Genomic DNA, 9,893 nt, shown 5'->3' with positions numbered 1-9,893 from the left:
GAGGGAGGAGCTGCCGGCTCGGGGCAGGCGGAGCTGCCGCTGTGCCGCCCTCTTTCCCTTCTTTTCCCTTCCCTTTCCTTCCTTTCCCTTCCTTTCCTTTCTTTTCTTCCCTCGCTTCTCCTCCCGGGTCGCCTCATGGCGGCGCAGGGAGGGAGCGGCCGCAGCGGGCAGCCCTGAGGTGGCGGAGGTTAGCCCGCCGGGGTCCCGCCGTGCAGGCGGCCAGGTGCCCCCCAAAATTAACAAAAAATGAAAAATAAGTGTCGGGGTGTGGAGGTGCTGCCCCTCCGTGTCTTGCAGGTGGGCTTGTGGAACCGCAGCGACGGGCGACCCAGTGGCAAAACCACCCAGCAAAGCGGTGGCAGAGGTAAGAGCAGAAACCAGGCGCCCACATCCCCACAATTAATTCACAAAGGTCATTTATGATAAGTGCTGGTGTTGCCATTCCTTACTCATCAGGATCCAAAGATGCGTGTGCTGGGCATTTTAATAGCTTCGCTTGAAACCTGCACTCGAGTCAACTGCATGTGTTTCCAGCTCTTCTTCCAAAGGAGGCTCCTGGCCCTTATCCCTTGTGTTTCGCACCAGTGAGGCTGTATTTTCAATCTGATTCTTTGGTCACACCTTATTAAATTTCTTATGACGGCATGGGATTTCAGTCTGTCGGACTCCGTAGCCTATAATAATTCCTTGTGTTTGTAGCCCTCATTCGGAGAGACAAAGCTGTCGCATTCACTAGTCAGTAGGGCAGTAACTAAAATTAGAAAAACAGGCTGCAGTCACAGCGGTATTACCAGAAGAATGCCAGTTTTCTTCCTGGAAAGAGAAAGATTAAAGATAAATGATCTCTTTATATCACATAAAATCTTTGACTAATACACATGTTATTATGTATTAGTCCCATCCATTCTCCCATTTACGTGAGTTGATCTCAAAAAAGATACCACCTGTGCCTATAGAGCTAATCGTGTTTATGTTCTCTGAATGTCAATGTCAAAACTATTCTCCGTATGTACTAAAATATCTCCAACATCAATGCGAGACGCTTTTTACTGGTTTGTGTGTCAAGAGGAAGTTGCTTTTTATAATGAACACAGCGAGATGTCTGTTGAGTAGGAGAATCACTGCAAAAGACTTCAGAGCACATGTTTGCTAGATACAGCCATTAGTGCTGGGATCCCACTCCTTGTTCAAATCTCTATTGTCTTCCCACTAGCTGGCAGGCACAGCCTGTTATTTCAGTCAAAACTGCAGGATCAGATGCTCTTGTGGTGTAATGAAGCCTGCTTCAACTTCACTGAGTTCAATGAAACGACACTGATTTATTTCCTGATCTTGGTACACAAAATATTCCCATTTCCTGGCATCCAGATAACTTTCCAGACAGTGCAAATCAAAATCCAAGCTAGAATTTCAGGATTTTCTACAATTTTACTGTGTTCTGTTCCCTTTGGTGTTCTGGAACTGTTTTTTAATAATAATAATAATAATAATATAAAAGCCTAGGCATAGAGGTTAAGTGAAAATTTCCATTTACTAAATCCAGAACAACAACAACAAAAAAACATATATCTGATTAGTTTATCAGAGTAACTGTATTCACACAGATGTCCTCGCTGTCTTATGTCAATAGGTAAAAATGGACTAAGTAGTCCAGCTGATTACCAGACCAAGTGACAGATAAGACAGGATTTAATCCTGGTTTGTTGTGTGATAAACACTCGCACTAGCAAGTCACACAAAGTGTCAAACTACCAAAGGAATTTGATACCATCCTATTACTCAATTTTAATCACAGGTGGGCACTCGTCTTTGTGAATTCTTCTGACAATCCTTGCCTTCATTTCTCTAGCATCGATAATATTTGTATCAGCCTATTTTTTTTGTAGAAAGAGAATGGCATGAGAGTGAATTAGTAAGTGTTCCTAGGAAGCTTTTAACATACAAAGATTACAACTCTTATTTTCTTCAACAGGTAAAAATAGCCATGTGTTGATTTCTGCAGCTCATGTTGTGCCAGCATTTAGGTCCAGATTCCAAAGATAGGCAACCAACGTCATGAAGTATCTTTAAAGGACTCATTCACAACCTGAATTCACATGTTCCAAGTCCAAACCATTATTAAAATCTTGGCTTAACCTTTTTAAAGCAGAATGTTATTGATTGGGCTCAATCACTCTTACATGATAAATGTTGCTAGCAGGTATTGCATTGAGTGTAGCCCATGAAAAATCAGTGCTCCTTTGGCAAGTAACGAGCGAATCGAGCTACCAAGCAACATAGGACAGATGCCTTTGTACACCTGAGTTGCCACTTCGTGCTGTGTAAAGAACCCTGAGGAGCTGTAGGCATCGTTTACCTGGCTGAGCAGGGTTTACAAGTACTGTGAGTCACTGGCATGGTATAAAAAACCTGAAGCGCTCTGGTTGATCTAGTCCAGTGCACTCCGCTCAAATGCCATCCTTTGCTTCTTGATGAGATTTCACTATGATCATCATTAGTAATTTTGCATACTTCACTACATTTTATGAGTATTTAAATCGCATTTAATTTCATGTCTGAGTGTAACTTCACAAGTGGGAATAAATTATATCTCTCAGTACCCTTACTGGATGTATTTTGTAGCGGTTGACAATGATGCAGGTTAGGAACATAAAAGAAGACCCCCCTTTCTAGCTAGTAGGCAGGGTTCCTTCTGCTACTTCGTTTCATTTATTTCCTGCATTTCTGAAGCTCAAAATAAAAGCATAATGTTTCACTGCTTACTTGGAGAAGCCAATGATGCATAAGCTAATAAAATAATTTTTAAAATGTATTTAGTTAGAACAGTGAGCTCCCTCATTGAGGAACTAATGAAGTTACTTATTTGTTCTCCTCAGTGTTTGGAGATAACACAAACCACGTTTGTGGATCAACCTTGAATAGCAAGTTCTGAAAGATTTGGCCTAAGATTTTTTGTTGTTGTTGTGACTTTAGGGCTTTTTAAACAGCCCTATCTTATTTTCCCCGTATGAAAATTATATGGCGTCTGTGGTGTTTCAGTGCTTTTGATTTCCCCGTTTGGCCTTGATTTTCTGCTTTGATAAGTGAACTGATTCACGCCTCCTGGAGGCCCATCCACTGCCATCTCCCGTTATCTGGTGGTTTGCTTACTCTCACCAGGCAATTCCACTGACCTTTGCTGTGACCTTCCTTGAGTACTTTTTTCTCTGTCAGGCTTTTCACGTCACCTTCTAGCCGCCTGTCCCCTGGTGTCACGCACAAACACACACAAGAGGTGCGTGTGAGTTGGAAATTGTGTAGCCCGTTCGTGATCCTCGATTTATGTCCACGCTGTACTCCTGCTGCCCTCGGAACTCCTCCAAAGTGATGCAGGGCTGGGTGAGTGAGGTTAGCAAACGAGGGCAGGAGGAGAGGTCAGCAATGTCTCATGGGTCACATAGTCAAAAAGCAGGCACAGCTGGCAACTGAGACAGCTGCTGTTTAGGAAGAAAATGACCACTGAATTTGACATTACTTAATTAAGAGAGTGCCTTAGCTCATGGATCCCCTTGTCACTTTGCTTCTGTACGTTGTGGTAGTAGGGGGTGGGTAATTGTGCTTTCCCACTGAAGCTCTTGGGTATAGCAGCAGTCTTCTGTTTAGGCTCATTGAAGACCCAATTAAATGACTCTTTGTTTAGTGATAGCTGAAACAATGAAAAAAAAATACCACCCAGGCACTAGAGCACATGCAAATATGAACTATGGCTTGGCCAGATGGCGCGGGCACTTACTGGGATTCCCATACCAAATGCAACATCTCCATGTATCCATATGTGCACATAAGAAAGAAAAATAGCAAAACCATCACAAGTGCACACAAAGACAAATATTTGAAAGATGACCCCAAAAAAAAAAAAAAAAGACTATAAACATTCTTTGTAAATTAACTGAGTTGCATTAAAGAAATTTCTGTCTCTGTTTTTCCTTTTTAAATAAAAATGATGTGGGATTTCAAAGCCTGCCTGATTCTGTGGGCCAAAAGATGCTGCAATTCGTTGTAAGCTCCTGAATCAATCTTGTTCCTTCCATTAGAGGAGATGCAAATTAAATTACTGAAAGGCCCATTGCAACCACAATTCGTAATGGAGCAGGTGTATTCAGAGGCAGTTCCAAGAGCGTCTTCTCTAGTTGTGGTTGGAAGGAAGATCCTGCACATCCTTCAGTTTCATTATGTTTGCATAAGTAAATGCTGCCTTCTGCAGTGTTCATATAGTGAAGTTCATATAATTTCTACTGTGATTTCAGAATGGTTTTCTCTGAATTCAAGACCACTTTTCTGGTATCCAGTAATCTTAGCATCTTTCAGTGTATGTATATTAAACCTGTTGTTTCTCATATAACAAGAACAAAGGAAAACAAGCTGCATCTTTTTTAATAAAAGGATACCGTATAAAAAAACATTCCTATTTAAGCACCAAGATAAAGGTTTTAAAGAGAACAAGTCCACCGCTGATGATAGTTGGAAGAATCCGCAGATGTTTCTTGAGGTGAGAAAGACTTTTATTCTGTAATATGGTACTGTAAGAAAATTCAACAGGAATCTTATACTGATGGCAATGTGGATTTCATACTTCAGCTTTTGTCACTGAAGTCAAGGTCATAAGGAAACAGACTTAGCAGCAGTAAAATACTAACAATATTTTCTTTCCACTTTACATAGCATGGACAATGCTTATGAGACATTACAATTTTTTTCTATTTTTAGGTTTCAAAAACAAGCTAAAATGATGAGATTAGTGATGTGAGGGATCTGATACATTTCCACTCCAATCAGTGAGGTACAGGTGTGAAAGTTAATTAGAACTTAGGCTTGCGTGCCTCTGACTTTGATGCCATGCTTTGCAGAATGAAACAGAAGTTCCTAACGGCTGCTTAAATTCGCACTGAAAACTGATGGAGCTCTGAAGTGCGCAAGGATTACTGAAGCAGAGGCGTTTAACACTTCTTTACTTCAGACCATTCTTTTGTTTCCTAAAGCAACGTCAAAAGGTATGATTTTGTGGATGTAACTATGATACCTCTTTGCCTTCTATATTGATTTTCCTTTTAGCTTGAAGATGATGTCACTGCGCAAGGTAGCCATGCCACTTTGAGGTTTTTAAGGATTCCTATGTCAATGAATTTAAAGAAAAGATTACTGTAATTCATAATCCTCTCATTGCTGTAGATTGCTGGATAACTTCTGATGTCATCTTTAGAGGCATTGCACCTCTTTAACTCAACGAATCAAAGAAAAATATGTACCAAATCACAACATGTGCTTACTTGTTTGCTTGGCCATGTTCTGAACTCAGTTGTGCTATATTTATCCATCTTATTCAAAACCGTTAGTATGCCTACCTGTCTTTTAGGGGGCTTTATGTGGTTAATGCTGCGTTCTCATAAGAAAAATGAACACAGCCACATGCAATATGACATCAGTACAATGTGGTGGTTACCACACGTTAACATTTCTTTCCAGTAAAATGATACTTAAGGCTCTAAAACATAGTTCTGTACACTTGGTTCATTGAGGATGAAAACACAAACACAAAAGAAGCTGAAGAGAAAATGATCAGCAAAGAAGAGGATTCGGGATGGATTATCTTTATCTATGTTAAGAGGCTTAAAGGCAGGATTAAAACAGAGGCAGTCAAAGCATGTGCATGGTTGCCAAACAAGTAAAATGGAATATCAGATCTATGTGGCAGCATATTAGGCAAATATATAGGAAGGCTCATTAATTACCATATTCACATTAAACAGTCTGTAAACAATTACTAGGAACCAAACATTATAAAGCATATAAAATCAAGAGCATGTCACCAGGCAAGAAAGTAATGCTTCTGAATGTACTGACATACCTTCTAAATGTACAAATTTAATAGATGATGTTCTTTTGCCACCGTGAGTTAACATTCTACATCATATGGAGAATTATTTTTGTACTAGATTTCTGTTTTATCACTAGGAAGACATGCCCGAGTTATTTTCTTGTGAAATTTCTGTTCAGGATTTATTTTTAAAACAGTATTATAAAAGATTAAGAACGTCAACATATTTTTGTTGTGTTTTTATTTAGAGACACCAGGTGGCAGATAACACACTACTTCATTGAGCCCTCTCCCTTGATTAAATGAAACCAAATCATAACACTAACGTGAATTCAATGGTGGAAAGATTGCAGCAGAAAACTTACTGTGCCAAAACATTTTGGTGAAAAATGATGACTATTCAGTGGTCCACAAAGAAATGTAGGAGCAGACAGCTTTATTGCTTCTCCTAGTAATAAAGAAACAGCAATAAAATATGATGCCCTAAACCACTCCTTAGGTATCAAATGCTATACCCTAAACTAACCTTGCCTTGGAGACCATGGCCCCTCTTCAGGACTTTGTACTGATTTTGCCAGTGATAGATATTTTTTTATTAAAACATTCACATACACACCCTCTGTCTGGAGTCCCATAAAGAAAATCCTTAGTTCTAAAGCCAGGGCATTTGCCTGAGTACTTTAAGCCCTTCCTGGTACTTTTCTGCTGGCACAGTGTCTCTGTGGACTTGGATTTACTTGAACTTCTGGAAACATTCTTCCAGAAACAGTCTCAAAGTACCACTGCCCTCATGGGAGTTAGAGCCAGGCAGGTTTTTTTGGTCTGGTGTCAAGATATTGGAGTGACAGGAAGTCCACCTCCCTGTAAAAAACAGCTTGGGTTTGGAAAAGCAGCTCTTTCGATCAATCCAATTAACAAACTCATTATTAGAAATGAAATTGTATCTGCAGAGGTTAACATCAGGCCTAAAGAGGGAGATGATAGAAGAGTACAAAAAATGACTGAGTTGTTCTGTAGTTAACTAACCCAACGTTGGGTCAGTTTCACTAATAGTGAAATGCTAAGGAAAAGCGCCTTGTTCAGCAAGGGAAGAAGGTTCAACAGGTACAGGAGACCTCATTGCTTGTATGTAGATTGTACAAATGTTATGTCTAGATGTGAAATACACGTGTTGGAAACAAAAGGTCTGTATACGCTTGGATTATTAAGGAAGGGTTGAGAACGCACAAAGGGGAGACAGCATAGGTAAACAGCAGGATAAGGAAGCTTGTTAGACACAAGGAGACATCTTTTTAAAATGTTCAGTAATACTCCAAGAAAAAGAAAAAAAAAAAAGTAGAAGGAAACATAGATTCCTGCAGATTAGATGTAAGAAAACAGTAAGATTGGCTCCTTCCAAAAGGAATCAATGCTACTAATAAATCTTTCTTCGGTCATTAGAAACAGGAAGCCTTCCAGAATTCTGCTGTACGAATCGATAACCATGGTATTAACAGGAGTACTCAAAGAAAACATGCCATTGCAGAGAAGTTTATAAACTATTGGAGTCAGTGTTCACCAGGAGGAAACTGGAAACCTTGGTGAGAAACTCACCAGTAGTTTCACCTTCCTGGAAATGGAAGGGATTTTGAAGACAGAGTGGATAAATCTGATGAAATGGACAGTACCGAAACCATTAGGACCAGAGGGAAGTTACCAGCAGGTGTGTGTAACTACACTTTGAAAAATATAATGATACCCATTGTATGCAGGGTGGCAAATACAATGTCAACTTTTAAAAAGAGTTGCATGGAAGATAGGGGGCCTGACAGCTGGATGCCTGGATAAGTATGATTGACTTGGTAGGACCAACATGACTTCACAGAGGAAAATTCTGCCTTACAAATGTACTGAATTCCCCGAGGTCAACCTGCATGTTGAAAAGAGTGGCTTGTATAGCCTCACTGCATGTACAGGGAACTCACCTGCTTGGACATGGGAATGCAAGCCTAGCTGCAGCACCTGGAGTATTTATTTCCAATCTCACATTACTTAGCAACAGCTAAACAGTTGTTATTCTCACCTATTCCCAACACCTTCCTTAAATACCTGTCTCTAAGTCTTGGTGATGAGTAAAGTGCAGCTCAGTCCCTCTATCACCTTCCTTAACCTGCTCTTTTCTTAACACTAATGTCTTACTCTGTCATGAGAGGAGCAATACTGTGCTAGTTCTGGAAAGTGATTTCAAGGAAGAAAGCTTTCAAAGGTAGATTTCTAGGGGGAACTGAAAGCATTCTAACCACAATAACTACAAACCCTCCGTTCCTCTAGTTGTAGCTCCACTTCTAGGTTCCCGAGAAAAGGGATGCTGCGTGAACGTGCATGAATGAACTCAGTCTCAAAGCCTGAGAACACCCTACTCACTAACAAAGTCTAGCAGGTAAAGCAGAATGGACGCGTGCAGATCCCATACCAGACTTTCCGTGACAGGAGCATTTCAAAAGGAAAATGAAATGTCTCTCTCTGGAGGCTCACAGGAATTCTGCACTGCTACAGACTTTTACCATGGAACCAAGTTAGAGCTCATAGTGTTATCCCTTTCCTCCTGCTGTGTTTCTACAGTTCATCTGATTGGGTGTCATTTTTGATCATGACCAGCCATCTAAAATATGGGTCTCACTGTACTGTGTGAGGATCTTATTTCTAAAAATCGTTCCATTTAATTTTTAGACCCTCCTTGTAAATTAGGGGTAAATTAGGGGTGGAACCTTGACATCTTTTGATCTCCTGTGAAACCATCAAAAATCTGAGCTGTGGTAGGTCTCATTTTGTGAGAACCTGAACCCTGCTATTTGCACACAGCAAAGCAATGTTTTTCTTCCACAGCGGTTGGAATAAATTTCTCCGGACTCCTAATTTATTTAATCAAGGGCCAAGGGGTGGGGAAAATATAGCTGCTGCAACCCCTGTAGTTGTGGTTAGAAATACACTTCAAACTGGCAGTGGAATGGGACTGGGACAGCTAAAATAGTGGAACAAAAAGCAAAACACCAGCAAAATGTCAAGACCTTTCAGTTTTTAAATGAGTCGCTTTCACCTATGTCTTCTCCCCTCTTTAAGAGGATGCCATCTCCAAGGATTCTGTATTTAGAGATATTATTTTCTGAGGATAGGAACAAACACGATTGTTCTCCCAAAAACGTAGCCCTTTAGTAAACTAGCTTTATGGTTGTGACTGACACACGAACGCTGGATGTCGGCCTGCCTCTAGTTTCAGACACCGGGGGAAGATGACACATCTGTAAGGCTGCTATGTGCAAGCACGACCTCAGCTAAAACCCAAAATGCTCGGTGGCCCACCAAGCGGTAGACATTTGGCTGGAGGACAGCATGCCCCAGTGTGCCTCGAAGTGCTTTAAACTGCCTGAGGGGCTTAGGGATACAAAGACCAATGTCCCCAGGAGGGCGGGAGCTGACGGGAGCTGTCCTTAAGGGATGCAGTGCCCTGGCAGCCCTTGCCCCCACGCAGGCACGTTTGTGGAGCTAGGGACGATTCCTGGCACTCTGAATTAACTGCGGAGAGCCTGTTTTGTGCCAGACAGAGACACGTGTCTCCCAGCCGTGATTTTCTGTGCTTCATCTGCCAGCAAAGTGCTCAGCTGGTAGCGTTGTGTGCCCGTGCCTTCCCCGCCGGCACACACCCTGGGTTTCATTTCTGTGCTGGGATGAAATGGACGGACATTGCTGGCTTCTGCTGCCGTGACACACGGGCTGAGGGGGGACCTGCAGCACGCTTTGACCAAGTCCCTGATCTAGGGGATCGGGCTGGGTGTCCGGGGCTTGTCAGCTTATTCCTAACTTTTAAGCATCCAGCACCCTTAATTGTCAAAGCTGGCTCGTTCTTTGGGTGGACAGCACTCCTCCCTGCCCTCCTCCAGCACACCTCGGCCTCCTCTCACAGATAAATAGTGATAGGACCAGAGGGAATGGCCTTAAGTTGTGCTAGGGGAGGTTTGGGTTGGCAATGAGGAGACATTTCTCCTCAGAAGGATCGCTCAGG

At 41.7% G+C, this 9,893-nt stretch overlaps 1 long non-coding RNA gene across 3 annotated transcripts; it reads left to right on the top strand.

The window, feature by feature from the left end:
• The first annotated feature begins 5 nt into the window (after positions 1-5).
• LOC311436863 lies at positions 6-8,642 on the top strand. 3 transcript variants are annotated; one of them, XR_014693131.1, is made up of 3 exons: positions 6-364; positions 4,887-5,030; positions 8,165-8,642. It is a non-coding gene; the product is annotated as an uncharacterized lncRNA (long non-coding RNA). The 3 variants fall into 3 exon arrangements; XR_014693132.1 differs by lacking the exon at positions 8,165-8,642 and adding an exon at positions 7,295-8,158; XR_014693133.1 differs by lacking the exon at positions 8,165-8,642 and adding an exon at positions 6,103-6,467.
• Positions 8,643-9,893: the final 1,251 nt, after the last annotated feature.

This window comes from Aythya ferina (assembly GCF_964211825.1).
Source record: "Aythya ferina genome assembly, chromosome: 4".
NCBI lineage: Eukaryota > Metazoa > Chordata > Aves > Anseriformes > Anatidae > Aythya > Aythya ferina.
The sequence above is the reverse complement of the archived record's forward strand: the minus strand, read 5'-3'. Positions and strand labels throughout refer to the sequence as shown.